The sequence below is a fragment of the Puma concolor genome, chromosome D3, assembly GCF_028749965.1.
Source record: "Puma concolor isolate L17-30 chromosome D3, mPumCon1.1.hap2, whole genome shotgun sequence".
In the NCBI taxonomy this organism is placed as follows: domain Eukaryota; kingdom Metazoa; phylum Chordata; class Mammalia; order Carnivora; family Felidae; genus Puma; species Puma concolor.
The window spans coordinates 15312363-15338870 of record NC_141678.1 but is presented as its reverse complement, the minus strand read 5'-3'; the positions used below and the strand labels follow the sequence as shown (position 1 = coordinate 15338870).

General features: G+C 42.8%; 1 long non-coding RNA gene across 1 annotated transcript in view; it reads right to left on the bottom strand.

Annotated features, from left to right (window-relative positions):
* Window positions 1-26508, bottom strand: part of LOC147575326 (uncharacterized) — a 176491-nt gene that overhangs the window by 59722 nt on the left and 90261 nt on the right. The window contains exon 2 of the long non-coding RNA XR_015242265.1: window positions 8676-8854. This is a non-coding gene — a long non-coding RNA (uncharacterized LOC147575326). The remainder of the gene's footprint in view (window positions 1-8675; window positions 8855-26508) is intronic.

The window sequence follows — 26508 nt, the reverse complement described above, 5'->3', positions numbered from 1 at the left end:
CTTTACCCACTACCTGGTAGTATATGTGTTTTGGGGAGAACTGGGTTTTTTTCCCCTAATGCCTAAAAACAAAGAGACATTATTGGGTACAATTAATTGTTCAAACTGCCAGAGATTTGAAAGTAGGGGGAATAAACAGATGTTGCTCTGAGCTCTCTGCTCATTAACTCAGAGAAAAGATTCATTTCCTATGCATGATTAACTCCCCATCGTCAGTGATTTACACAGCAGATGATCAAAAGAGAATTCATTATTCCACAGACAGAGAGTCTGGGTACTAGGCATTCAGCCTCCTTGGGACAGCTCTGTCCCCTAAATTCCTGGGGTGTCTATGGTTAGTGCCTTGACCCAGGAAGATGCTGTTTGTCATTGGCTCAGTTCTCCCAAGGGTTCTCAAAAGAATGATGATCAAAACCAGCACAGAGTAAGCCCCAAGACCTCCCTCTGTTCTGTGACTGGAAGGAACCCAGAATCCAGCCATCTTTGGTCTTCATTACATCTTGTCATTGTTTAAAGGAGCACTGTACTTTGGAAGATAAAGCCAAGCATGGCAGGACTCATGTTTTCTGTTGGAAAAGGTCCCAGGACCAAAAGAGAATCACCATCATAGAGTTCAAGATCCGCAGAGATCTGGCAAGTATATACCTATTGAGCACCTACTATGACACTGCAAATCAAAAACATCATGGCCTCTTCTCCCGACATTGCATGGGCAATGCCTTCCTGGGAGGCTAAATGAATACTTTCAGTGCTGAGTTAGCAGACAAAAATCCAAGGGATTCTACATTGCCCTTGCTTTCCAGAAAGGATAATTCTACTGCAAGGGTTTTCTTTAACCATCAGTGGTACAGGGCCAAAGGATCAGGAGCCAAAACTATCCTAGAGATGGATCAGGGTCTCTGCCCTTTATGATGCTCAATCAACCAGCCTTACATCAGTCACTGTGAGTCAGGCTTTGTTGGGGAGATAGTGTTGAATCAGACACATTCTCTGCCCATGAAAAGCTAAGGCTAGAAGTGGTAATGGGGTAGGGATATGAAGAATTAGAAGACAGTTTTTAAACACCCCTGTCTAGTCCAGGGCTTATTTGTGATGAATTCTTTACTAGGACTCAGAAACAAGACAAAAATAAAAGCCATCCTTGTATGAATTTTTTATAGAATAAAATTTATTTCATTGTGAAAATGCTTCCTTATTTTGAAATAATGCCCTCCTTCTCTCCCTCTCTTCTTTCCTTACATTCTTCTCTTTTTGTATTTAAAAAGTTTCTTTTGTGAAATGATGGTGTTGATAAAATTTGAAGTTAATAGTTGTCAAATCCATGGCAGTTCCTACCCCCTCCCTTTAAAAAATATTATTCGTTCATGAAATCTCTAAATCAGGCACCCATGGCTATAAATAAAGGCAATACAGATAAAGCTCAATGGGAGCTTGGCAAGGAGGGCAAGATACCTTCTCACTTGGGTGAAATCAAGAAAAGCTTCAAAGGAGTTGACATTTGGGCTGAGACTTTAAAGATGGATGGGCTTTGTAAACTTAGAGTTTGAGGTAGATTCAAAAGGGCAATCCAAGTGGAGGACACAGCAAGAACAGAGGCATAGGGGTGGGAACAGAATCCCAGAATAAGTCATGCTGTAGAAATAAGCGAAGACCTACTTTTACCAGAGTACACAGTAAATTCCAACCTGTAAGCCACTGCCTCCTAGAGGGATCTAGAGGTATTGCAAGGTATCTGCCAATTTTCAAGCCCATTTGCCAATGTCTCACTCCTAGTACAACTACTTTTTAAGTCTTTAGATCTATTTATTCAAAAGTATTACTGAACTCATAGATGCACCTGGTCAACAAATGATTTCTCAAGCAAAATATGCTAAAATAGCAACTGTTATTTTGGGAATCCATGAAAAAATTTTTTTTAATTTAATTTTTTATTTTATTAAAAGTTTTTTTTTAACGTTTATTCATTTTTGAGAAACAGAGAGAGACAGAGCATGAGCGGGGAAGGGGCAGAGAGAGAGGGAGACACAGAATCTGAAGCAGGCTCCAGGCTCCGAGCTGTCAGCACAGAGCCTGACACGGCGCTCGAACTCACGAACTGTGAGATCATGACCTGAGCCCAAGTTGGACGCTCAACTGACTGAGCCACCCAGGCTCCCCTTTGAAAAAAAATTTTTATGTCAAAAGGGAACCTCATGATTCCCTCTCCTTTCATTCATTTAACAAATACTTATTGAGAGCCCATTATATGCTAGGTACTATGCTAGACACAATGTGCTTTGGTAAGCAAGACTCGGGACAGGGAGAAAGACCAATGAGTAAGATGTTGTAACCTGGGTGAGGGATGATGTAGAGACCGGACAAGGATGGTAGCAAAGGAAAGGATGAGCAGTGGCCAGATTGGGGCTTATTTTGACAGTAGAATAAATGAGACACACTCACAGATTTGATGGTTAGGGATCAGGGAAAAAGGAATAAAAAACAACTCCTAGGATTTCAGCCTGCACCATTGGGTAGATGATGATACCATTGCATGAGGAAATAAGAAGCGGTTGGAAATGATTGGACAACAGCATGAGGCTTATGAAGGTAGGTGAGAGGGTCATTGGCAATAATCATGAAGGCCAGATCAAGAAGGTGTGGGAGCCTTAAATGCCAAAACAAGAAGTCTGGACTTTGTAACTGGAGGCACTTTTCAAATCACCCTCAAAAAAGTCAGCAGCTTGGGATCCCCAAGAATGCCTGGGAGAGATGCTCTTCGATCAACTTTACTTTCTGAGTATCAACTGTATACAAAGCACCATACTTGGCACCATGGGGGATACAAACATAATTTCTGTCCTGGAGATATCATCATCTCCTCAGTTGACTCTGAAGGCTCACAGATGAGAAGAGCAAGCACCCTATCTTTGAACAGCAGCATAATTAAGATAGGCGCTGGTGCAAAGCTGGGATTCTAGAAATTGTGTTGATCTCCATGAGGAATTAGTTGGAAATACCTGGGGTTACATCAAGTTGGGTCTGCCTTGCATCTTTGTATCCAGAGGTTTGCCCTCACACTACATAAAAAGATTCTTGACATACCCACTTTATCCAGAGTTTCCATTCCACATCCTTCACCCTGACAACTGAAATGGAGACCACTGGGGGCACCCAACCCTGATGCCCTTTACTAGCTCAATGCATCATCCATCCCCGGAGGCTGTATTGGCCACCATGCTCATAGCTGCCCTAGGGAGGATCTTCTCTCAGACAGGAGCCACCTCACCCAGAAAGCCCACTTTAGGTACATTCCCTCCCCCAGGTCATCCTATAAACAATGAGTACCTGACACAGTGGTCAAAAAAAGCTCACCCCCTTTGCCTTGAGATGGGATCAATTCTGCAGCATAGTTCATATCTGAGAGCTTTCTGTGGGATCAGGCTGTAGCTAGTCTCCAAATAGAACCACATCCTCCTCCTATCCTTTCCTTCCTTCCCCACTCCCTTGCTTCTGAGAGCTCAATAGATCACATGCATGAGAACCCCTGTGTCATATTCTGCTTCTAGAGAACCCATCCTAAGATATCAACCTTACACTTCACTCCCTAGCACAATACTATCATTAATAATAACTAACTTGTTGAGCTCCTATGATGTGCCAGACAATGCGGGAAGCCCTTTCTGTACCTTGCCTTGTAGGATTTCAAAGGTTCAGTGCCATTACTTCCATTTAACAGATGAGAAAACTGAAGCCCTCAGACATTATTATGTGTGGCATACTAAACACATTTCTTCTGGCCTCATGGAAGGAACACAGATCTTCCAGGGGATTGCGCCCCTCACTCTACAAAACGATCTTTTCCTACATTTTTATTTTTTATTTTTTATTTTTTTTTAAATTTTTTTTTCAACGTTTATTTATTTTTGGGACAAAGAGAGACAGAGCTTGAACGGGGGAGGGGCAGAGAGAGAGGGAGACACAGAATCGGAAACAGGCTCCAAGCCATCAGCCCAGAGCCTGACGCGGGTCTCGAACTCCCGGACCGCGAGATCGTGACCTGGCGGAAGTCGGACGCTTAACCGACCGCGCCACGCAGGCGCCCCGTACATTTTTAAATGTTTTTCTGAACTCCTCCTCTTCCCTCCCCCTACCTTCACACTTCTCAGATCCACCCTCCTCTGAAAACCGGTGGTCAATTACATGGGTTTCATTGCTTAAGATCTCCTAGGGCAGAAAATTCAATTTATTTCCATCTGTGTTAGTTTTCTCTCAGAATGCCTTTTTTAAATTGGCAATAAGCACTTGAGCCCTCCCAAGGATTGTTCACTCAACATGTTCCTAACATTTCTAATAGGTATGTGTGCTGAGAAGAGAAAGGATGTCCCACCACCTTTTCTTCCAAGTGCTCCAAATAACTGATGATATCTGGATCTGCTGTAGAATCACAGAAGCTTCTCTCTCCCAAAGAACCAAGCCTCAGTGCCAGCAGAGTCAAAGGATAAGTGTTCTGAAACTCCAAACCCTTCCCAGAAGGAAGAGGCATTAGAGACTGAGCATGACTTATAGTGGCCACTGCCAAAAAAAAAAAAAAAAAAAAAAAAAAAAAAGTGTGGCAAGCATAGCTAGAGGCAGAGGCAATAAAATAAGGAACATACCTACTTATTCTGCATAAGTTGTCCCTTCTGCCTGGAATGTCTTCTCTCGTTCTCCAACTACCGAACTCTTATTCATGCTTCAAAACCCAGTTTAAAAGTCACCAACTCTTTAAGATTTGCATAAAATTCCCCAGCCCTTCATGAAGTAACTGCTTTCTGTGGACATACAGAGTAAGATCCACTCTCTCAATATAGTTCAGAGCTCCTTCCTGTGTAAGATAACCCACGATCAAATTCTCATTGCATCCCTCACTGGCTGTGTGACCTTGTGCAAGTCATTCAACTTCTTCAAGCCTCCGCTTCCTCACCTGTAAAATGCTAATGCACACAAACACTTCGCACTGTGCCTGGAATGCAATGGATGCTCAAGAAAATGGTGGCAAGTTTCTTCATCACCATCACCATTATCACTCCCTCCTCTGAATTTCCATAAGCACTATTTTCCTATTGTCCATTCCATTAATTTGCTCTTTACCCCTACGGCCTTGTTTTGTTAATTAACATCTGATGTGTGCATATCTCCTTTCCTTAACTACATGGCAAGGTCCCTGGGGACAGGAAATGCATCTTACACTGTTACATCCTACACAGCTGCAAGAACAGTGCCAAACACATAATACATGCTCCAATATTTGCTGAATAAATTCTTAAATCTCTGGCTCCCAGTATAGGTGCTTATTTTGCTTGGCAACAGAACAAATAACATTTTATATTTACATTCTTGTTTCCAGGGCTAATTGATGTGGGTCTTATAATCATAAAAACCCCTCTAAACTCTCCCCTAATAATGGCAAAAGCCATCAATTAAACAAACCATTAGATGTATCAACAACCTATTAATCTGCTCTTAGTGGAGAGACACTGGTTGATTTTCAGCTGTCTGGCTGCACAGTGGAAATGGGTTTAACTGGAATATTCTGTTTGGTTTCTAGCTCTCCATCAGCACTACTTACTCTATGAAATGAGGATTAAATGGTAATGTAGCTAATATAAATATGGAGACAGAGGAAGATATGCAGAGAGCATTTAACCCAGTTCCTGGTACACTGTAAATCTTTAACGCATAGTAGCTTTAAAACTCTGGGTAGAGGGGAGTGGAGTAGGAGAGTATAAAGGAGAATCAAGCCCTGGCTTTGCCATTTTAGCTCTTTGATCTCTGGTGTTCTCAGAAGCAAAGTAGCGATGAAAATATCTGCACTTCCAGGTTATTTTCAGGATTAAATGAGATTATATGTATGATAGGATAGCTGTCCATAGTGGCACAGGTGAAATGGTGGAGAACACAGAACAGAGTGCCTGCCCTTACGAAGTTCATGGTCTAGAGAATGATACGGACAAATAGTTTCCACAAGCGAGTGGTAAGTTCTATGACAGAAGGTAGTACGGAGGACCGAGGGGACACACGGAGGGCGGGACACCAGCTGGAGCTTATGTGGTGGGGTCACTGAAAGCTCGCCCTGCCAAAGAGGTGTGTGCTGGCCATTCCCATCATCCAGCTTCACACCCAGCCTTCCCTCAGCCACGTGGGCTGCAACTACAACCCAGCTTTGCCACCTGCAACCTTAGTGGGCCCTGCAAGATGGACGGTGCCAGAGGAGACAGCAAGGCTGAAGGAAGCTGCGGTAGTTTCCAAGGGCTACTCGGAACCAAGTACCATGAAAGTACCACAGGCAGCTTGACCAGCATACAAACATTGTCTCATGCATGTGGTTGCTACAAGTCCAAGATCAAGGTGTCAGCAGGGGTGGTCCCTTCTGAAGGCTGTGAAGGAAAATCTGCTCCATGCCTCTCTCCTAGCTTCTGGTGGTTTGCTGGCAATCATTGCCATTCCTTGGCTTGTAGAAGGAATCTCTGCCTTCGTGTTCTCATGGACTGTGTGACTGTATCTGTGTTCAAATTGCCTCTTTTTATAAGGATACCCGCCATATTGCATGAAGGGCCCATCCTACTTCAGTATGACCTCATCTTAACTAATTATGTCTGCAATGACCCTATTTCCAAATAAGGTCATGGTCTGTGGTCCCAGAGGCTAGGATTTCATCATAGGAATGGGAGGGGGCGGGGATTCAACCCATTACAGAGGAAAAAGGGACCGTTCCTTCCATCCATCCAGTCTATATCCCCATTGCTGTTGGCGCCAGTGATTTTTCCCAAACCTGATCAGTATTGGTTGGTTCCAGAAACAGCAGCTAGCTCTCATTTCCTTTATTTTTTTCTTGCACTCCTGGAAACAGCTTCACTGTGTCCCATCAGAGTCACCAGAATCAGCTGGACAGGGCCACCCTCTCAGACCCCATGGGGAACCCTACTCCAAATATCTAGATTCTAAAGCCCCAACCTCTTCCCTTTGTCCCTCCAGCCCTGTGGGTATGAGCCTGTGACGGGCAGCCTGTGGCACTGCTCCTGGTATTCATATTGTTGTGTGATCCCTTCCCCAGGAGTGCAGGATGGACTCAGTGGCTCACTTATATGAGAAAATAGAAGCAGCTGGGGGCACTTGGGTGGTTCATTTGGTTAAGAGTCCAACTTTGGCTCAGGTCATGATCTCACGGTTTGTGAGTTCGACCCCCACATTGGGCTCCATGCTGACAGTGAGGGGCCTGCTTAGGATTCTCTCTTTCTTCCTCTCTCTCTGCCCCTCCCCTATATTCTCTCTCTCTGCCTCTCTCCTTCCCTCTCTCTCTCTCTCCCTCTCTCTCAAAATAAATAAATTAATTTTAAAAAAACAGCAGAGGTGATGGAATGTCACTTGAGAGATTAAATAACGAGATTGTGACCTCCAACGTGAGTGTTCTGTCTGGTTCACTTGTTCTGATGAAGCCAGTTGCCAAGTTGTGAGCTGCCCTACGGAGAGGCCCACGTGGCAAGAAACTGAGGGAGGTCTCCAGCCAAGAGGCACAGATAAGCTGAAGGCATCGGCCTAATAGTCCACGAGGAACTGAATCCTGCCAACAACCATGAACACATATTTCCAGCCATGCCTTTGGATGAGACCTCAGCCTGAGCTGCCACATTTACTGGTGTCTTGGGAGAAACCTTGAGGCAGGAGATGAAGCTCAGCCATGCCTAGATTCCTGACTCACAGAAAAGAGGAGATAACGAACGGTTGTTTTCAGTTACTAAGTTGTGGGCTACTCTGTTATGTGGCAGTGACTAACTAATGCACTTTGGTTATACACAATGTACCCTTTCTACTTTTTCTCTGTTTCAGTAAGTACTTAACCAACTCCCTATTAAATTCTCTCAGTAACATTAATGAATATAATTTCTTTGTCTTGATTTGACACCAACTGGCACAGGATGAGATATAAGATGTGACCTTAAAGACAAGTGGGAGTTCATTGGCAAAGAGAATGAGGAGAGTGTTTCAGGAAGAGGAAACACACATGCAAAGGCCTGGCCACCATTCCAGTCTTTAAATATATTTATTAAGCACTTACTATGTGCCAGGTTTGGTACCAGGTCCTAAGAATGAAAATATGAATGAGAATTTCTACTCTCATGTTCAGAATCAGGCGGCAATGACACAAACACTAGGACTAGTACATTGGGGTCAGCTCATACCCCAGGCTTCCTCATCAGGGACACATGCATCCTGTTAGGATAGTGGCACTTGTCTTGGTGTTCTTAATCCAGGCACAAGATCAGTAACCACCTCCCAGTTTCAACATCTCATCTGTAAAGCAAGAATGACAATCTCTCCCTCCCAGGACTATAGCATTAATCAAATGAGGTTCGGAGGCTTGAAGCAGCTTTGTAGAGGAGACAGAGCTCTACTACAGGAGTCTTACTTTAACAATTGGTGTTTTCAATTCAGAATGATCCAAATCCTTCATCTGCCCAGTGGCCAGTGGCCCTCTGCTGGCCCAGAGCTGGCTGTAACCAAGACCTTATTAATAGGATTAAACAAAGAGCCTGTTGCTTCTGGCCCCAGACAGCAGGTTGCTGGTCATTGATAAAAAACAGGCTGTAATACAAAAAGCAACCTCCCCGCAGCCACCCGCCCCATAAATCATCAGCTACCAAGGGCTATTGAATTACCTTTAGAAGATGGATGGCACCGGAGCTGGAAGGCTGCTTGATAAGGGTTCCCTTTGAATAATTCCATGTAGAAAGCTGGGTTTGAGAAATGGGGTCTTTCCACCAGCTCAGCTCCATCCGTGCCGTCTCTGCCAGGTGCTTTCAAGATAAACACGTTTCCTTATGGGCTGCCAGAACGTCTGTGATGAAGGAAGAAAACTTACTGCCAGGCCTGAGGGAAGTATCTACTTCTGCCCAAGGCACAAAAGGTGGTTTTGTTTTAGTATTATTATTCACTGTTCATAGTACTAACTCATTAGTAACAGCTATTATTGATTAAGCATATTCCATGTGCCAGGAAATGTGCAAAGCATCTGAGCTCATTAAGTCCTTAAACAACCATATGAGACAGGTCTTATTACTCTCTCCATCTGACTGATGAAAACTTAAAACTCAGAGAGGTGACATGACTTTCTCAAGTTCACACAGCTAGTAAGTATTGGAGCTCAGACTCAAACCCCTGCTCTTAACAGGAATCAGCAAACTTTATCTGTAAAGGACCAAATAGTAAACAGTGTAGGTTTTGTAGACCACACCATCTCCATTGCAATTACTCACCTGTGTCCTTGCAGTGCAAAAGCAGTCATAGATAGTGCATAAACAAATGTACAAGGCTGTGTTCCAATAAAACTTTATTTACACAAATAGGCAGAGGGCCAGATTTGGTTGATGGACAAGCTCTACTCTTTTTTTTATTTTAAAAAAACTTATTTTAATGTTTATTTATTATTGAGACACAGAGAGACATGGAGCATGAGCAGGGGAGGGGCCGAGAGATGGAGACACACAGAATCTGAAGTAGGCTCCAGGCCCTGAGCTGTCAGCACAGAGCCCGACGCCGGGCTCAAACTCACAAACTGTGAGATCATTACCTGAGCTGAACTTGGACGCTCAACCGACTGAGCCACCCAGGCGCCCCTGGACAAGCTCTACTCTTAACAGTCAGATGGCACTAACTCTCTACATTTGGACTTTGTGGTTTCTTCCACTCATCTGCTTCCACATAGAAAATGTCCTGGCTCTTCATGGAGTTATTTAATTTATTCAACTCACTTACAATTCCTTCATTGAGTTCTTGAAGGCACCAGCTTTAAGGAAAATACTGAGATCCTGCTAGTTTAAGAAGCAAGATGTATAAAATATTTCAATTATTCCTTTTATTAGTGAAGAAAGGAGCTTCTGTGCTACACTAACAATAAATCCAAGATCTCAGTGGCATATTGATACTTTGAGCTAAATAATTCTTAGTTATCCGGTGCATTATAGGATGTTCAGCAGCATCTCTGGTCCCCACCCACTAGATCCCAGTAACATTTCCCTACTATTTCCAGAAATTGCCAAATGTACGCTTAGGGACAAAAGCACTCCTGGTTGAGAATGGCTGGATTAAGACAACAAAGTTTATTTCTCATTCATGAGAATTTGAATATGGGTCCTGAGCTCTCCCTGAGAAGTTCCCCTGCAGTGGTGCAGCAAGGTCCTGAGATGTTTGCATCTACAACTCTGACTTCTCAAAGTTCTTTGCCTCCTGCCCTGCAAATGAAAGAGATTGAGAATGGAGAACCTACACCCCTTCTTAACTTTCTCAGACCAGAAGGGACATGTTGCTTATGTTCATAGGCCATTGGCCACAGCCTAACTGCAAGGAAGGAAGGGTGGGAAATATAGGAGAACACATGGAGTACTTGCAGTCCCTACTGGTCATTCAGTCACTCAACCAACACTGAAGGAGTACCTATTCCAGTCAACAGCATACTGATGCTGGGGTTATATCTCCGTGAATAAAACAGATTTTGTCCCTGCCAAAATAGTGCTTACACTCTTCCTTTAGGGTGCTGTTTCGGGTTGCAGAGAAAAAGAGCATGAGTTAGGTCTGGTAGCAGAGATTATTGAAAGGATACACAAAGATGTGCAAAATAAGATAAAATTATCTCAGCAATTATGCTGGGTCCAGAACTCCTGAAGCCTCATTAGGAACCTGAATAAATACATCAAAAGTCTGAACCTAAGTGATCTTTCTTTTGTTCACCTACCCTTCATATATCCTAAAACAGAGAACACAACTGGATCAATTACCATCCAATAATGAGCCCTTTCGGCCAAACCACTTCAGAGTTTTAACATCCAGCTTTCACTAAGTAATGCTGTCATCACAAACAATTCCAAAATGGCTTACAATAACAGACATTCATTTGTTGCTGATATACACGTCATCTGCAAATTGGTTTTAGCTCTGCCAATATCTTCTTTATTCCAGACCCAAATGAATGGCAGTCCCATCCTCAGTCATGAGTTGGAAGAAAAAGAGCAAGTGGAATTACTGTTGGATCTAAAAATTTCTTCTCAGGCATGACATTCATGTCTGCTGAAATTCCATTGGCCAAAGAAAGTCACACAGCCATGTATGACATCAGCAGGGCAGGGAGGGTACTCATCCCACTGGAAGGACCACAAGAAAGGGATGTAGAGATAGGTCTATCAACTAGAGAAGGATTCCAGCATCTCGTGGGTAGTGGCCAGAGATATTGCCAAACATCTTACAATGCACAGGACAACAAGGAATTATATAGCCCCAAATGCCAAGCAAATATTTTAAATGCTTAATATAATCTAACACCATAGTTCTCAATGTTGTTCCCCAGGGAACATTTGACAATGCCTGGGGGCATTTTTGGCATCACAATAGAGAAGATGCTACTGGCATTTAGTTCACAGAGGCCAAGAATGTTGCTACACATTCCACAGTGCATAGGAAAGTCCCCCAGAACAAAGAATTATCCCACCCCAACTGTCAATAGTGCTGAGATTGATAAACCCTAATCTACCACAAGAGGCAACTAGGCTCTTCTATTCATTCATTCACTCATTCATTCATTCATTCATCTTCATCAGAGATTTATTGAACATCTATTGAGTGTCAGATACTGTGCTAGTCCCTGGGGATAAAACAGAAGTAAACATAAATACAATTCCTGTTCAAATGGATTGTATAGTCCACTTGGAGAGGCAGACATTAATCAAATAATCACACTAATGAGTGTTTCATGACAAACTAAGATAAATGATGAATGGAACAGATTCTCTGAGAGTTTATTCTCTGAGAGAGATTAGGGGAGTCTTTCCCACAAAGTGACAAGAATTCTGAAGGATGTGTAGGAGTTAACTAGATAAAGAGGGTGAGGGAGTTCTAGGCACAGACATAGAAAGGAGCATTTTGTTGGAGGAACTGAAAGGTCAGTGGGATGAACACATAGAATGTAAGGGTGAGTGGTGTATGATGTAGCTTACAAGGACATCAGAGACCAGATTATCCAGGGCTTTGTATGTAGACCAGTTTAGAGAATTTTGTTTTTCTCTTATGAGTAGTAAGAAGCCACCAACAGGTTTTCAGCAGGGAATGAATTATCCACTTTGCATTTTGAATAGTTCACTCAAACTGCAATGTAGAGGATGGCATCGACGGGGCATAGAGGTGACCCAGGTAGACCTGTAGGCTGTTATCATTGTCCAGGTGAGAGATGGTGAGGGATCCACAAAGGGGATGGTGGGGAAGACAGAGAAAAAAATGAATATATCTGAGAGCTAATTAGGTTGTGAGATATGAAGGAGGGAAAGGTATTCAGATTGTCTTCTAAATTTCTAGCCTGTATAACCAGATGGATGGTCATGGTGTTCACTGAAATAGGAAACACTGGAGAAGAACTAGGTTTAGGGGCAGGGGAGCAGGAAGACAATAAACTGTATAACAGAACATTAGCTTAAGTTGTCTTTGAAGCAGCCAGGTAAACATATCAAGAAGGTAGCTGGATATACATGTCCGTGACTCAGAGGAGAGACGAAGCTGAAGTTATTCATATAAGAATCATCAGAATACATACATTCAACCCTTACATTGCAGCCTTTGACTTGGACCCCAATCCTTGGCTTCATCATTTGTGGCTTCTTATCCTTGACTAAATGGCAGTAACCACAACAACTCTATAAAAATAGAACCACTTGTCTGCTTTCCTCAGAATTCAATCATTCATTCAACAGTTTTATATCTCATCATTTCTGACTGGTTATCCTTGATTCAATGGCGGTAGCCATAACAACTCTACGAAGATAAAACCACTTAGCTGCTTCCCTCAGAATTCATTCATTCATTCATTCATTCATTCATTCAACAAACAGTCTTGGATGTTATTGTATACTAGACTTTGTCCTTGGGGGCTGATGATACAGCAGTAAATGAGAACAAACAAGGTTATGGTCCTTCCAGGCATTTAATATTTTATGACTTCTTCCTTTGTATGGATTGCTCAAAACAACTGACCCTTGTTTGTTCATGTCCAGTTTGGAGTATATCATCCCACACTGAGGAAAATGCCTGTAAAACAACCTCAAAATCAGGGATGCCTGGGTGGCTCAGTTGGTTAAACGACTGACTTCGGCTCAGGTCATGATCTCACGGTTCGTGAGTTTGAGCCCCACTTTGGACTCTGTGCTGACAGCTCAGATCCTGAAGCTTCCTTTGGATTCTATGTCTCCCTCTCTCTCTACCCCTCCCCCACCTCTCTCACAAAATAAGTAAACATTTTTTAAAAACCTAAAAATTTTAAGATGATAACAAAACTATAGTATCTCAGCCTTATATTTGTAGGATCCATTAAATTCACTGATGTAAAATAGATTTCTTCTCACATGCCAACTTTAACTGATTGGTAGTAGCTGCATGAAGAGGTAGGATCAGAATGATTCAGCTGGAAAAGAGATCAATTAGTGATGTTTGCCAAGGATTTGATATGGGAGAGTGGAATGCAACATGCCCATGGTTCTGATCTCAAGTCTTCCTTTTTATGTACTACTGAATTCTATTTGATAATATTTTGCTAAAGAATTTTGTGTCTATGTTAATGAAAGATATTGGTCTATTATTTTCTTTCTTTGTAATGTCATCAGATTTTCTTATCAGAGTTATGCTGGCCCAATGATACAAGTGGGAAACAAATTCTCTTCTTTATTCTCTTAAAGAGTTTGTATAGTCTTAGCATTATGTCATCCTTAAATATTTGATAAAATGGGCCTGTAGCTGTAGGGGAGGGAAGTCAAGGTCACAATTGAAATTGTAAGTTCAATTTCTTAAATAGATACAGGGCTATTTAGATTTTCTATTTCTACTCCTGTTCATTTTGATATGTTATATTCTTCAAAGGAATATACATTTATACATTTCATCTGAGTTGTCAAACTCAACCCATTCACTTAAAAGGTAAAGAAATTAAAGCTTAGATAGGAACTCAGGTCTTCAGAGGCTCAGTCAATTGCTCCCAATCTATAGCATATGGATTTATCCTACTTCAAAGGCCTCAGGGACACTGTCCAAGGATCTTTCCAAAAATGGCATACACATGCATTTTAAATGCCCAAATGCTCCAGTATTTGGCATAAGCTAGGGACTTAGGGAAAAAGAGCTGTCCAGGGTAAAAATCACCTTCATCAGCATCAAACTGGACCCTCAGATTTTTATCAGTCTTACCCATTAATGCCTGAGGTTTTTTGAGAAAACTCATGGGTCACAATAGAAAGAAACCCACTCTGTTCATATTGCCCTGGGAAGCACCCAGTCTGCATTTCCCCTGGGTGCTCTCTGTTCAGTGCAAGAAGTCAGGCTGTCCATGCAGATTATTTCCCCCTGAGTCTGGGCTCGGTCATTAGAAGACAAAGTCCCTATGAAGCTTCTCTGCCTGACCTGACCTATTTAAATATGTCATGCCTGATGACAGAGGGAATGAAGCTGATGGGGATGGACAAGAAGGCATGTTGGGTGGCCTAAGGGAGATGTTCTTGCAGAACTTAGCTCAAAATATTTCTGGGGGAAGGTCTCTCTAGGGGAGAAGCATCTGTTAAACCTGCCACATCAGCACCCTGTCTGAAAATTTTCAATGAGACCCTTATATGCTCATGAAGTAGTCCAAACTCCTTCATATGGCTTCTAAGGTCCAGCATGATCTGACTATTATATGTGTCTGTGTCCACCCTTCCCCATGACCACCATCTTCTTTGAGTGAGATGGACCTACTTTCAGTTCCAAGGTGGCAACATGCTCCCTCATCCCTCAGGGCATTTGCATAGGTTGTTTGTTCCCTTTGCCTAAAATATGTTCTCCCCCTATTTTCACTTGGCTTGTTCTACTTAATCTTCAGGTCACAGCTTAAAAATCAAGCACTCCAATAGCATGGCCCAACACCACCAATCTGAACTCCTTCTTTGGACAACTACAGTCCACTGTACTCACTATATGACCACACTTACATGCTGCTTTGGAACAGACTGCCTATCTACCTGTCAGTATCCCCCACTAATCTGTGAGCTAATGGCTTCTCCTCTGAGTTCCATAGTCATATGACCAACTGCCTACTTGTCATCTTCACTTGTATGCCTATGAACACGTCAGATTTAACACGTCCAGTAATGAACCCCCAATTCCCTCTCCCAAACCGGCCCTTCCACCTCAACAAATGCCAACTTTATCCATTTAATTGCTCATACCAGAAACCTTGGAGTCAACCCTAACTCCTCTCTTTTCATCACATCCCACATCTTATCCATCATCAATTTACCTTTCAAGATTTTTACAGAGTCTGGCACTTCCCAACACCTCAGTGTTGAGTAGACCTGAGCCACCACCACCCCTCACCCAGATTATTGCAACGGGCTCCCAACTGGCCTCACTGATTTACCTTTGCTTCTCTAAATTCTATTTCTAATACAGCAGCCAGAGGAATCCTCTTAAAAGAAACATCTGCTTATATCCCCTCATCTGACTCACAAACCAAAGTCCTCTCCACATTCTTTTTTTTAATATTTATTTATTTTGAGGGAGAGAGAGAGAGAGAGAGATGGCATAAACCAAAGTCCTCCCCACATTCTTTTTTTTAATATTTATTTATTTTGAGGGAGAGAGAGAGAGAGAGAGAGATGGCATGTGCAGGCAAGTAGGGAAGGGACAGAGAGAGAGAGAGAGAGAGAGAGAGAGAGAGAATCCCAAGCAGGCTCTATGCTGTCAGTGCTGAGCCCAACATGGAGTTTGATCCCACAGCCCTGATATCAAAATCAAGAGTCAGATGCTTACTCGACTGAGCCACCCAGGTGCCCCACCACATTCTGACAGGATCTGACCCCAGTTACCTTCTGTCCTCACTTTCTCCAGCTCCCCATCCCTCATTCCATCCAGCCTCTCTGGCCTCCCTACTGACCTGGAACATGCCACACATACTCTTGCCTTTTTTTTTTTTTTTTTTTAGTTTTTTAATGTTTATTTATTTTTGAGAGAGAAAGAGATACAGAGTGAGAGCAGGCGGAGGAGCAGAGAGAGAGGGAGACATAGGCTCCAGGCTCTGAGCTGTTAGCATAGAGCCCAATGCGGGGCTCAAACCCATGAACCGTGAGAACATGACCTGAGTTGAAGTTGGGTGCTCAACCATACTGAGCCACCCAGGGCCCCCTACTCCTGCCTTATAGTCTGTGTACTTGGTATTGCCCCTGCCTGGAATGCTCTTCCTCCAGAAAGCCAGGTAGTTCCTTCTTCTATTGAGGGCTCCACTGGCCACCCTATGTAGGCGGCACCCCCTTACCAATCCCTATCTTCTCCTACTGCTCCATCATACCTATGAGTGAGGACTCCACTGGCCACCCTATGTAAGATGGCAGCCCTTCACCAATCCCCATCTTCTCCTACCACTCCATCCCATCTTGCTCTGTTTTATTTTTCTCTGTAACACCAACCACCACCTGACCATATTTAACGATTTATAATTTGTCTCCCCCCATTGGAATGTGAGCCCCAAGAGGGCAGAGACTTCTGCTTTTTCACTGTCATAACCCCAACGAATAGAAGTGCCTGACCATGTTGTTGATTGAAACATTACGACTTCCAGCAACATGGTGTATTGACTGGTGTGGACAATCCCTGTGCCACAAACATGGTATTAGGGAAAAAAAAATCATACAGAGCCAGACTCAAAATTAAATAAAAGACATCCCGAGAGGTCAGAAGCGAAAACTAGACACTCTAGGAGTAAGCTCCAGATGAGAGTAGGGCCACCAGGAGGTATCAGACACAGAACACAGGCCCTGAGAGGTGGGGGCTGGCATTCTAGTGTCACCAGGGTGACAAGAGACATGGTCTGGGGCCTCTGCAAGGAGGAGAGCTGGGTGTGAGACTCCTCCATAAAGACATACTCTCAAAGATAGCAGAGAACCTTCCCAGCAGCCCAGGAACCCTATAGACAAATGTGCTATCTGCCTGGGCTCTTGATGGCCTCTTAGCCTGAGCTCCTCCAAAGCAGATCCTGAAACAAGGACTTGGGATCAGGCAGTTTATTGAAGAGGTGATCCCAGAAAGCATAAAAGAAGTAGTAGAAGTAAGACAGAAAAAGGAGAAAAGCCAGTAACAGTTGCATAAGAAGCACATTACTACTGGGGGAAACTGAGGCTTGGTCCAGCTGGAGACCTCTGAAAGACTGTAGAAGACATGTCAGAAATTATCCCACAGAGAATAGGGGATGACACACTTGTCCACCAACTCATGTCCCCCAATCATTGAGGTTACTCTGAGAACGTTAACCTCTCTTGCACTTATAGGTTATTCTAGAGCCCAGCCAGACAAGGTCTTAGGCAGAGAAGAAGAAAGGCAATTGGGATAAAAACCTGCCAGCAGTGCACTACGGAATGTCTGCAAGTAAAGAAAAACTCTGGCGGATAAAAGGGATACAGGGAGGGGCATCTACTACAATGGGGAAAATGTCTCTGGTAAGAAATTGCAAACCCAAGCATCCATGCACCATGGCATGAGTGTCTGGGTTTTATACTTCCCACGTGACACAGAAATTCTCAGCCAAGAAATTAACATAAATATAAATCTGGATTTCGAAGCTCTCGAGGCCCAGGAGGAACAAAAGCAAAAATACCATATAAATAAACATGGAATCTGTTGCCAGGAAGGTCTGCTGGGAGTCCACGGACCATGAGCCAAACAAATGGAGATGACCAACAGAAAGAGGCTAGCCCCAGTCCCTAGTGTGGGGATGCTTCTATGTGGATACAGCAGTTAGAATGAACAGAGGCAAGGACAGTGAGCTCACCAAGAACACATCTCAAAAAATGCCCCAACAATGAAGGATCATTACACACCTATCAGAAGAGCAAAAATCCAAAAGACTGACAACACCAAACGCCAGGGAAGATGTGCAACAGGAACTCTCATTCATTGTTGGTGGGGATGCAAAATAGCACAGCCACTTTGGGAAGCAGTTTGGCAGCTTCTTAGGAAGCTAAATGTACTCTTGCCATACAATGCAACAAACACGCTCCTTGATAGTTACCAAAATGAGTCGAACACTTATGTCCACACAGAAACTGCACACAGATGTTTACAGCAGCTTTTATTTATTAACTGCAAAAACCCAGAAGCAACCAAGATGCCCTCCAGTAGGGGATGGGAAAATAAACTGTGGTTCATCCACACGATGGAATATTTATTCAGTGGTAAATAGAACTGAGCTATCGATCCATGAAAAGACATAGAGGAACCTTGATGGTTACTAAGAGTGTAAAAGAAGGCAACTTGATCAGGCTACGTGCTGTCTGATTCCAACTGTATGACATTATGGAAAAGGCAAAACTGTGGAGACAGTAAGAAGAGCAGTAGTTTTCAGGGGTTGAGTTGGGGGAGGGATGAATAGGCAGAGCACGAGGGGATATTTAGGGCAGGGAATCTGTCCTTGTGATACTGAAATGGTGGATACAGGTTGTTATACATTTTTCCAAGCCCAAAGCATGTATAACACCAAGAGTGCACCCTAATGTAAACCATGGACTTTGGTTTATAATGATGTGTCAATGTAGGTTCATTGATTATAACAAATATATCACTCTGGCCAGGGATGTGGATAGCAGGGGAGGATGCACAGGTATGGAGACAGGAGTAATATGGAGACTCTCTTTACTTTCTGCTTCATTTTCCTATAAACTTAAAAATGCTCTAAAAAAATAAAGCCTATTAAACAAAACAAAACAAAACAAAACAAAACAAAACAAATGTCCTCTTCTCTCTCCTTCTCATTTCCACCAGCAGAAAAAGGAACAAGAAAGTGTGGAGTGCAGGGGAGTGGGAGAGCAGGCCCACATACAGCCAAGGCCAGGAAACAGAAAGGGAAGCTCTGAATGAAACCTAAGACTGGAATTGAAAAATGGCCTAGTGTCTAGGCTCTTTTAATGGCCCCAGGAGACTGAAAAGTTATGGAATCCAACTGACTTACCAGGTAGCAGGAATTTGGGAGGTGGGTGGGAGGTGTAACAGAGACTGGCTCATTGTAATAACTTGGACAAGTAAAGCAATTTCATGTTTATTCCTCAGTGAAAGGAGACCTCTCAAATAAGCTCCAGGGGAAGTTTCTAGGATCTTTCTACAAATTACATCAATTCTCCCTTGTACTTATGCCTAATGTTTACCCTTATGTATGCACAAGTGCATGTGCACACGCACACGCACACAACACAGAGCACACACTGCTGAGAAAAGCCTCTGTGACTGGCAACATCTAACACAAGTCCTCATCTTACTGTCAGAACACGGTATTTTAATAAGAATATTCTCCGGCTCTGCTGAGAAGCAGAGTATCAGCAACAATCACAATTACAGAATCTCACACTTCTGTTCCATTTTTGTTTCAGGAGGTTTAAAACGTTTGGCAGACTTTAATTCATTAGCATGGGCATACATACTCGCCACCTGTGAGAGGAACAGCAATTATGAGGTGCTCCCGCTCACGTCTGATACGGCGCAATAAGATCCCAGGGCATCTGTCAGACGGTCACGTGGTCCTGTCTCAAGCATTCCTGAACAGTGTCATGACTGTTCCACAAAGGTTGAGACAACAACTCCTTTCAAGGCTTTCTGTGTCACCAGTGGCCAATGGGCTGCCATATTGGTTCTCTAGGCTTTATCCACAGTTGTTTCGTTTCTTCATTCTAACTTAGGTGTCACAGTTTCTAGAGATGCATAGAAAGATTGGCAAGGCCCCCAAGAAAAAGTCTTCTAACAAGAGCAAGGGTTTTTATGGTCTTGATCCCAGCTATATAGCAAACCTTTCCTCTTCCCCCACAAAGCACAGCAACCCACTTAATTAAAAACTTGGCCAAGTGCTGGAAAAATGCCCTGATCCTTATCACTTTCCAGGACCACAGAGACAGATGGAAATGGGTACAGGGGAGGCTCACTCATATGACATATTCCTCCCACTACCTGGCCTCTGCAAGGGTTGTTCCCTCTGTATGAAGCACACCCAATCCCTCTCTCTCCTCACTTAATTCCAACACCTCCTTCAGATTACAGCACAGGTCACTTCCCCAAGTCTAGAGTAGATTGCTTTGCTGGATGTGCTCATTGGAGCACGTCCTGTCCTCTACATTTTCTTCACTTTGTAACAATTTACTGAGTTCTGAGATTATTTGATGGTGGTCTGCCTCCCTGTGGGCTCTTAACTTCCATGAATGCAAGGACCATGGCTATTCCACTCACCAATGCAGCTCTGGAAGGTAGCACATTGCCTGGTACACAGTAGTTAACCAATAAATATATCATGGATAAATCAACTAACCCCATTTTACCGAGAAACACAAACACATTCAGTAAATTTTTGTTGAATGAATTAACCAATATCTTTAAAACTATGAGAATACTAGCACCTACTTAATAATAGTATTACCTAATAAAGTTATTAGGAGAATAACATTGTTGATGCAAATAAAGATTTTTAAAAAATTTTTAATGTCTATTTATTTTTGAGAGAGAGAGAGACAGAGACAGAGATAGAGAGAGAGAATGAGCAGGGAAAGGGCAGAGAGAGAGACACAGAATCTGAAGCAGGCTCCAGGCTCTGAGCTGTCAGCATAGAGCCCAATGCGGGGCTCAAACTCATGAACTGTGAGATCATGACCTGAGCCCAAGTTGGATGCTTAACTGACTGAGCCACCCAGGCACTCCAATGCAAACAAAGATCTTAAACAGTGCTTGGCACGTAATAAGCACTCAAGAAATATGAGTTGATCTTACTATTAATAGTTATCCCCATAATAGGAAGATACTTGGAATTATTACCTGAAATGGGTTTTTTCTCCACATTTTCTGGTAACTCAGCCCTTCTTTCAGCCTGGGCAGCACTTTTGATGTGGACTTGGAGATTCAAAGGGCCCCTAAGACATACAGCTAGTAAATGGCAGAGCTTGGATGCCAACTCACATCTCTCAGACCCCAAAACACCAGTGTGTCATCCACTTTTTCTCAAACCATCTAGCAATGACCAAGCGAATAATGAATAGAACTTCAACTTTATTCATTTTGAAACACCAGCTCTTAAGAAATTTGTCACCTGAAGAGGAAGCATTACTTTACTGAGGAATTGCTACCATGAGAAAAAGTATCTGAAATGATAATAACGTCACACCTTGCTAAGAAATAAATCCTCTCTGTTTATTATAACAAAGACAATGCCGTACCGATGCATTATTGGAAACAATTATCTCTACACTTAGCTCCCCAGAAGTTGCTGTCTCAGCCAATATTACTTAAAGACAGTGATGTTTTTCATTTTGTTTTCGTCCTGTGAAGTGTATTTTAAAAGTGAATGGGAGACCCTCTTTGAAAAATCGATTACATATTTCCATTTTAATGCAAACACTTAGTGTCCAACACTCGGCCTCACCATCTCATTAGCATTGGTGCACAGCACCACTGCAGACATTTATTTCAAAATCTTTTCTTTCCCCAGGCAGAGAAAGCAAATTGAGCAAATAGTTGCCCCGGCAGATAGTTGACCAAATGAAAAAAAATCATGAAGACGGGTGGGGGACAAACTTTCAGAAGCAATGGGAAAGTATAAGGTAGCTTTAAATCCATCATCTCTGGGGAGCTGTTAAGATGTTTATTTGTATTTTTAGGGGATCTTTCAAGCTGTGCTTTGCAAATATTACACCACCAAAACAATAATAGTAAACAAAAAGGATTTTATGATGGTCAGTTTAGGTCCCAAGTGATCAGATAGATGCCTCTTTTCTTTATGTTGAGAAGTTACCTCCCTGAGGTTACTAGAAAAGGCCATTTGGAAATCCTTAGGATCTGAGAGGAAAGTGTTTGAAGCGCAATGCTAGGTTTAAATCCATTCCTGCGTAGTGAGCTGGTGTCCTGTTTCCAAAGCCAGGGAAGGCAGCCTGTATCTTCCTGCGAAACAGCCTGTCTGGGCTACACACCCAGCACGCCAGGTAGGATTGAGGCAATTTAGGCTGAGTGCAAAGTGCTCCATTTCAGGCTGAAATCACGCCAAGGTGTCCTTACAAAAGCCACATTCAGCACCTCCAATTCCATATTCCATTCAGCGCTTTGTCTGCCATTATTACCCAGGATTCCAAAAGCACTTGGCTGCATTAAATAAGAGTCAGGAAGGACAACAATAGCAAGGAACTGCTGGAGGACTCAAAGCTGGAATCACCAAGAGGGGAGCAGCCAGAGATGTCAGCTGAGCTCTGAAAATAGACGTGACTTAATGAGCAAGAGACAGGTTGGGTTTCTCTAAAAAGGCAGATTCAACCTGGTAAGAAGCAGATCATCACACTGCTGATGGGTGCACCTCGGTTCAGCCACTTTGGAGAGGGCTATTTGGCAGTACTTATTAAAACTAAAACATGCACGTGCACTAGGACACAGATATACCTCTTCTTGGCATCTATCCTAGAGAAAGACGCAAATGGATGTAATGTGCACAAGAAAGGATACAGAGAGATTTTCAACAGGGTTGCATGTAATAACCAAAAGGTGGAAAATGATCTAATACTCATCTACAGGGGAACAGTCACACTGTGGAAGACTGTGCAAAGAGGCTATGTCCTAACCAGGACAGACAACAATATCCACACTCACCTGCCCAGGAGTTAAGACGTTCCAGAAACTCTTCCAAGTGCCTCAACACTTTGACCCTTTGAATCCTTATAATAGTCCTTGAGAAGATTCTCTAACTGTTCTCACAGGGTAACTAAAGCAGCAAGACATTAAATAACATGCCTAGGATCACACAAATACACAACGCATTTAAACTCAGGCCATCCAGCTCCAAAAGTCACACTGCTTTCCAAGGAATTTTAAAAACATATTGTTTTTCTCTGAATTCAAAAAAGCAAGTTGCAGAACAATACATCCAATGTGCACCTGCCAGCCAGAGGCTCAGCTTTGTGGCCCATGGTCTCCCATTCTCTGAACTGTATTGAATGGACTTGACCAACACCTGCCTCTCACCCACCCCTTCCTCTGTTTCCCAGGCCATTGTTCCCCTAGGATAGCACTTTATTATGTTTAGATATGTTCATACACTGCCAGGTCTGGATCAAGTTTGTAGTCCCGGAGGCCCTTTTGTCCTTTTAGGATGTGCCCCGCCCAAAACCAGAAGTGGGAGGAGGAACTACATGGAATGGTTCAGAGAATGGATTCTGAAATCTAAGAAACCTTGGCTTGAATCTGTCCTCCAACTGTGAGTGCTTGGGCAAGTGATTTCACTTTTTTGAGCCTTGTTTTCCTCATCTGTAAAATGGGGATATTAATAGTTCCTACCTCACAGGTTATGAGGATAATGTATGGGCAATGTTTCGCATAGTTCTGTTACATCATTAAGACTCTGTCTGGTCCATGCTTTTTCGGGGGTGATCACATTTTCCTATTTCTTCCTTCTTGGGGAGGTGTTTAGTCTACCCCAAAGAGGAAGGGTAGCAAATTCAGTTCAACATGTAATATTCACTGACCACATTACAGACATTTGCCACTGGGAGCTATCTGGTACACTACATCTCTTCCTGTTGGCACACTGATTTTCATTTTTTTCCCATCAAATTCCCATTGAGAGTGGCTCTAAAATGAGTGCCCCTAGCTACTATGGAAGGTGTAAGGGGAGAATAACTCAGGTCCCTCTAGCCACATGCCTTCTTGGGGACTTGGAATCTTGAGCTTCTGACTGAAGGACACAGAGATGGTTGAAGTTATGAACCAGTTTCTGCTGTTGGATGTTTGCTATAATTCCTGGTGCTCATTCCCTTACAAGCCTGCTCCTCTAGCCCGTTATTCATTCCACGTGCCGCCCCCCCCCCCCATATCCTTCTAATATATTCTCTTTTAGTGGAAGAAAGCCAGAGCCAGGTTTCTGGGTCTTGTCACCAAGAAGGCTGCCTCATTACATCTGCTGTGCACAAGGTGCTGTGGGTATAGAAACTAAAGACACCAGTAGTCTCTGCGCTCGAGTTGTCCACAGCCTTACAGAGTTCAGAGCATTCTCATCAGGTGCTCGGTTATATAGTACCCTCCCTTTCCACCTCCCCCCAAAGGCAACATCTGTTAGAGCTGAGACAAGAGAGAAGGGCAGGAGAGCCATGACTGGACCAATGGTATTTGACTTCTCTGCCTACTCCAACCCTATTCCAGAAACCAGAGACCATACCCAAGCTTAATCTTATGGGCCTCTTTAGAAGTCTGGCTAATTAATGGCTGTAAAAGCAGTTTGGACTTTGTAAGCCTTTTATAATGTGCCTCATTTAGACATAATGGGCTCAAGATTGCCTCTGGCATCCTCAAGAAAATTAAAAATCCAGTAGGCAGTGGAATTGCCTCAATGTGGTTTTCCTATTACTTTTATTTTTATTATGATTGCAAATAGTGGCATTACTAATGGTACCTTGGACAAGGAAGCCTTTCCGGGGAAGGCCTAACTATTTCCCTACATCCACAGCATGATTTATTGGTCCTCCAGCCAGCAGCATGCTGGCTCCTTCTGCATGATGTCATTTAATTCTTGCCAAATGGAGGGGAGTTGGAGGGTTCCCCAACATGTGGAGTCGTTCCTAATATGGGTCCACGACAAACAGAGACACCATTCATTACCCTCCAGCTTGACAACATAAGTCCTAATTGGTATTTGTCTAATCCTTGGCTTTGGACAAGCAGGTGTCTTGCCTGTATGGAGTAGGAAAGATTTGGTGTTCTGGAAGTCTGGGATAGCATGCCGTGTAGAAAGATGGCAGTTTATGAACTGGGCAGAAGAGGCACGACTAATAATAATAATAATAACGCTATCCATCAGGACCTTTAGTTACAAATCACCAAAGTACCTCTACCAAGTTTAACAGAAGAAAAAATTTTAATAATATCAGGAAGTTCCTGGAATCCCCAATGAGGGTCAAAGAATCTTGATCAGGGAGTATATTTCTAGGAATGAAACCTGAATTATATACCTTCGGCAAAGATGACTGCTACCCCTATTTGTCACAGACACCTCAGCTACTATTAGTAACTCTGGGTTTGAAACATCACCCTCTGCCACTGTTACCCCTAAAAGGTTGGGTGGTGTGTCTGCCATCATGCTCATTCAAAAATGGATTCCACCTGTACCTGCCAGCCAGCATCACTTACCATCAAATTTTTTACCATCGAATTTTTGCATAGGTGAATCAGATTGGTGGGATTAAGTCAGAGGCATGCCAAGGGCAGTGGGAGGGGTCTGCCCTTGGTGCAAAGAGCAAGAGAGTGCAGGATTAACAGAGAATTTAAAAGCAATAAATAATAATAAAACTGACTTCAATCACTCTGCTTTAATTATTACCATGAACCAGTAATTTCAAACGATGTCCAAGATACAATACACCTCTGGATGGGGCAGACTATGCCCATCCCTCCTCCTAGGTAGGCCACTGGATTAATTCACATTTCTATAGGGGCACCACCTACAAAAGGGAGGGTGCATCTGATAACAATAGAACCTACCTCATAGAGTTATTGCGAAAAAATAAATCAATATTGTAAGGATGTCCTCTCTCCTCAAATCGATCTAGAGACTGTAATCCTGATCAAAATCCCAGCAAGTTTTTGTTTGGGTGGAAATTTATACGGTAATTTTAAATATGCATGGAAAATCAAAGACCCAAGATTATCACAGAGAAGAACAAAGTCAGATGATTTTCACTACCAGATATCAGGGGTTATTATAAAGCCAGAGTAATTAAGGGAGCATGCTTTGATACAAGAAAGATAAATAGACCAGTAAAATAGCATTGAGAACTCAGAAACAAATCCACACACGTAAAGACACTTGATTTATAATAAAGGTGCTACTGAAGAGGAATGGAGAAACAATGGCTTTTTCAATAAACGGTGCTAGGTCAATTGGCCATCCATAAGGAAAAATATGAATCTTTACCTCTATCTCATACTACACACAAAAATCAATTCCAGTGGATTGTAGATCTAAATGTGAAAGGGAAAAATGATAAACCTTCTAGAAGACAATACAGGAAAACATCTTGAGCTTGAGGTAGGCAAAGATATCTTAAACAGGACACAAAGGAACTGCAAAAGGTGAAGCCTCATTGTGCAGGTGGTTCAGAATAAGAAAACCCACAAATCAAAGTCCTTGTCTAAGTTTTCTCCTTTAAAGTTTCACTGCCTTAGAACCTTTTAAAAATCTCAGAATGTTCAGGCTGAAGCATTCCAGAGTAGGAGGTAATTTCCCATGGTGCTCTACATGGGAAGCATCTATGTCTAGGCTACTTTTATAGAGGCAGTGACTCTAATATCATATATAGTGATTGTTGACTCTGTGCCAGGCACTGTGCAAAACACTTTGCATCATTCTCTTATTTATCTCTATTTCAGCCAGTGGTTGATGCCTGCAAATCTGTCACCATGGAAACCACAACACAAGAAAATCTACCTTCTAATCTC